Consider the following 5,336-nt stretch of genomic DNA (forward strand, 5'->3'; position numbering starts at 1 on the left):
GGAGGCAGCCCACGTTTCCTTTATTTATAGCATTTGTTGTTTTCCTTTTTACGTTGTTTGGTGTTTTATGATTTATTTTGTAGTGCCATCTCCCGTAGCAGAGTTAAAGTCTCATTGGGTTGTTATCTCCAGTGATTTCACTCGTTGTCGTACACCCACACCCCAGGTGGTTTCATTCCTCATCCTTTGTTTCCCATATTGTTCTCTTTCTGTTATTTCTAGTCGTCATTGAGGACAGTGCCATTTAAGTTGGGGAGGGAGGATTTTGAAAAATTTTCTGCATATGACTCTCTGGTTCATCTACATTCTTGAAAAACTTGCATGCATTCATTTTTATAATGATACTTTTACTTTACAGTGCATTTTACTCTAGGTTGTGAGAAAATTAATTCAACACGATGTTAAGTATTGAACCTTTATTTCTCTTACTATCATTTGTGAGCTTGCTTAATGCTTCTAAACACATAGGTCTACCCGGTTTGTGATATTTTGAATGTTTAGGCAGAGCACTGCTTAGTTGTGTTCGCATCCTCTTTCTTTGAAAAAAAAAAAAAAACAATTAATGAGAGTTTAGTTCTGTTGCTTCAACTTAGTAACCGGGGCATCTAGGCCACAAGCCCGGAGTCTCGCGTAAAACGGTTGGAGTGACCAGTTAGGTTATTATTACTAGTATTCTTGAATCTAGCCCGGGCTTGTAGTATTTTTGGTTCGAGTGAGTAATCTGAAGAGTGTTTCACACTCAATCCCCTAAAGTCATCTGGCTTGGGAGTAATTGGCTTAAAGCTCGTTCCATGAGCCTTCTAGAAAGCTTAAAAGGCCAGAATAGTGCACGGATCTGAGAATCATGTAATTAAAAAAAAAAAAAAAAAAAAAAAAAAAAGAAAAAGAGAGAGAGAAAAATGTTTTGAGAGAAAAGTAAGTGAGCTACATTGATGATGAGGTGTTACACGAACTAGCATGTGCATTTGTAAAAGGTTTAGATGTCACAATTCATGGTGAACCAGTGGGTTGAAAAAGCATAAAGTGATCGCTTGATGGCTTAGGAGAAGTCCTAGTTCATTGCTTAGATCTTGTGTTTCCATGAGCCAAGCATCCTATGAGTTGATGTGCAATAGTAAACTGTCATTATCTCTTTGAATGTATCATCTGTAGATAGACTGTTTATGAACTAGAGAGTCGAGTCAGTTATTTTCTTTATTCTCTTTCACTCGAGGACTAGCAAAAGGCTAAGTTGGGGAGTGTGATTGGGCTGGAATCTTAGATAGAAATCACTATTTATTTACGATTTTTATTTGAATATTTATGAAGGATTTGATACTGTTATGTGATTTCTATGATTGCAAGCCTGGAAGGAGAAAAGCATGAATCAGTGATAGAATCAGCCCCCTTAGTTGATTTTGGATGTTTACCAGTTGGGTCAAGGGTCCGCATGTGTGCAAATCGTCATCTCAAGGGCATTATTGTAATTTGACAAAGAGGAGATTTTTCAAGAAAAAACGATATTGGACTCATTGCATCAGAAAATTTAAATGGTTAACATTTAATTCTTGGGTCGAATCGATTCGAGTCAAGGAAGGAGGGATTATGGCAAACAAAATAGATTATGGCAAAGTTGGGAAGTGTGAAGAAAGAAAAAAATAAAATAAAAGAAAGAAGAGAGAAATCTACTCCCACGTAAATCAATCTCTCTCTCCTTCTAGTTTGTTAATTCAAAAACTCTTAAACATCTTTTTACCTTTTTTTAAGTCATCCTTTCTCACACGTTCTCTCCCTCTCTCTTACTCTCCTGGTCGAACCCAATTCCCTTGGATTATTTTTTCGGTTTTTTTATTTCAAAATCCATATCACTTCTCCCCTAAAAAAAGAGGGATGGATTTCAAAAAGAAGGGAGACGGATTGGATTTCAAAAGGAAGGGGGGAGAATTAAAAAGAGGATATATATTCAACAAGGGAGGAAAAGAAGGGAGTTCGTTCTTAGTTTTTTGGAGAGGAGGCTAGCTCTACGATTTTGGGATAAGAAGAAGAAGAGCATCTACCATCGCCATTGCTTCTACTCTCTTGTTCCCTCTAATTCTTTGGCTTGTGTCCCTAACTTCTCTTTATTTCATTTATGTTCAATGAGTAACTAAACTTGCGGCTGTTTTTGGGAAGATGATACTTTAAGGATGATTTAATTATTCATTCTCTTTTATTATTGATTGCTTGGAAAAGACTAAGGCATCTCATTGTGATTTTTGTGTAATCATGTTTACATCTAGTGAGGGTAATTTGTTTCTGTGATTCAATTTAACCTTCCAAGCAATAGTATTGAATTGATTCATGTGGTCGTATCGATGATACGGTATACCTGAGTGGATTGTGCGTACCCGAGTTCATTGAACTTTCGATTCATTGTAGCGATCGGACAACAATTTTGCCAAGATACTTTATACCTAGAAGGGACCCTATTTTTTGTGGTTGTCATGGGGCTTGTAGTCGCCATGAGCCAAATATGAGAGAGTTTGAATGATGAATCTGAATTAAAGTTGATTCAACCTAAAAACAGTATTTTCTCACCATCTTTTATTTGATTTAATCAGTTGCTAGTGTTAGCTTGAATTTAATTAATTTGCATTCTTAGTTCCACCTTAGACTTGATTTAATTTTGTGCAACTTAGCCTCTATTCCCCGTAGTTCGATACCCGTACTTTCCACTGTATTAGTGTTTAATTAGGTTTATTTTTGATTGGTTCAACGACTCGATCAGTGCCCACAACCAAGAACTAAATGAAACAAAAATGAAAGAAAAAACAAATGGTGTATAAGAGAGAGATATCTTTTAATTAAATAAGGGTTTTTTACAAATGCCCCCTGAAAATGTGGCGACATTACCTATATGGTGAAAAGAGTGAAATCTTCAGCGATCACAAAAGTCTGAAGTATTGCTTCACCCAAAAGGAGCTTAATATGAGACAGATGTGGTGGTTAGAACTGGTGAAGGATTATGACTGTGAGATCTAGTACCACCCCGATAAGGCCAATGTTGTAGAGGATGCGTTAAGCAGGAAATCACAAACTGCATCCCTCGCTTCCTTGGTCGTAAGCGAGCAGTTGTTAGAAGAAGCTTGAAAGTTTGATCTAGAACTCGTGATCGAAGGAACGGCTATGCAATTGGCAGCTATGGAATTACATCCGTCGATACGAGAAGAGATAATTGCGAAACAACCATTGGACCCCGAGTTGGCCAAAATAATCTGGGAACTACAGCAAGGAGTCCATAAGGACCTAGACTTCTCACTGGCCCATGATGGGGCATTGAAGTTTCATGATAGATTGTGCGTGCCTAGTGATTATGATGTCCAAGACCTAATCCTTAAAGAAACAGACAACTCACCCTATTCAATCCACCCTGGAAGCACAAAGATGTACATGGATCTGAAGAAGTACTATTGGTGGATTGGGATGAAGGAGACCATAGCAATATACGTGTCTGAATGCCTTATCTTCCAACAAATAAAGGCAGAGAGACACTGATCGTATGGGTTACTACAGCCGCTCCTTATACCTGAATGGAAGTGGGAAAGAATTACTATGGATTTTGTGACAAATCTATCCAACACCAGGAAAGGGATGAATGCAATTTGGGTGATTGTAGATGGACTGACGAAAGCAGCTCACTTCATACCAATTAAAATAAACTATTCAATGGAGAAGCTTGCTCAACTATATATTGAAAATATAGTCCGCTTACATGGTGTGCCTGTCAGCATTGTATCTGATAGGGATCCTCGATTTACCTTAAGGTTTTGGAGAAGTTTACAAAAGGCACTGGGATCTCAGCTAAATCATAGTATGACTTTCCATCCGCAGATGGACGTACAGTTCAAAAGAACCATCCAGACTCTGGAGGGCATGCTCAGAGCCTGTATCTTAGAAATGAACGACAGTTAGCATGCCCACATACCTTTGGTGGAATTTGCATACAACAATATTTACCACTCCACCATTGGCATGGCACCGTATGAAGCTCTCAATGGTCGGAAGTGCCGGGCCCCGTTGTATTGGGACGAGGTTGGAGAATGGAAATATCTTGGGCCTGAGATGATACAAGCAACCTGTGACAAGGTAGATTTCATTAGAGAGAAAATCAAAGCGGCCCAATCAAGGCAGAAGAGTTATGCTGATAATCGGAGGAAGGATATTGAATTTAATGTCGGATAAAAGGTATTCCTCTGAGTATCTCCAACAAAAGGATTGCTACGTTTCAACAAAAGGGCAAACTGAGCCCAAGATTCATTGGTCCCTATGAGATCCTCAACAGAGTGGGACCCGTAGCATTCCTGCTGGCATTACCACCATCTTTGCAAGGTGTCCACGATGTTTTCCATGTGCCAATGCTAAGAAAATACATCAACAACCCGACACATGTACTCTCAATTGAACCTGAATAGTTGGACGTGGATATGACCTATAAAGAATAGCCTACAGAGATATTGGATAGAAAAGAACATAATCTCCGTAACCGCACGGTCGCTTTTGTAAAGGTTAGATGGGGAAACAATCCAGTAGAAGAGGCTTCGTGGGAACGTGAAGAAGAAATGAAAGAAAAGTATCCCCGACTCTTCGAGCTATATGGTAAGAAAATTTTGAGGATGAAATTTTTGTAAGGTGGGGAGAAATGTCAAACCTACCCCTAACTGGCTGAAATTTTGATTTAAGGATAGGAACCCCTGACATGGCATCCAAGCACACTATGGAGTATCACTCTAGTGATTGAATTTAATGGAGAACCCCTGAGGATGTCCTCCTATATACCTGTTATAAGATGGATTGCAGATCCTTGCAGTTGCACTGCCCACAGCATAATGTACTGCTTGGACTCCAGGTATTCTCTCTCCTCTCCCTGCCTATGTTGGTCCTACAACACTGCTGACTTAGGGACAGTGTTGTGAGGCTATTATGACCTAGAATCATATACTGCAGAGATGAATTACCATTTTGCCCCTAGACCACATTCTCCGGATGATGCACCGGGACTTAGACCTAAAGCCCAGTGCAAAGCCCAGAGAATACCAATTGATGACTGACTATACACCGAGTCAAACTAGTGAGCCCAGATCAACCCTAGGACATCCAAAAATAGTTTGGAATGTTGAATGATATATTTCTGATTTATACTTAGGGTTTGATCCCGCACTTGAGGTATACAGCCAGACCGCAGCCGAAACTGAAACAACAGTTGATCTTATAGAACCAGACCCAGGTGAGTGAAATGTTATCTTGTATGTGCGTGTAACATAATTATATGCTGAAATTTAAATTCCTTTAATAACGATACTGTGTTACATGATCAAATT

The sequence above is a fragment of the Telopea speciosissima genome, chromosome 8 (assembly GCF_018873765.1).
Source record: "Telopea speciosissima isolate NSW1024214 ecotype Mountain lineage chromosome 8, Tspe_v1, whole genome shotgun sequence".
Taxonomy (NCBI): Eukaryota; Viridiplantae; Streptophyta; class Magnoliopsida; order Proteales; family Proteaceae; genus Telopea; species Telopea speciosissima.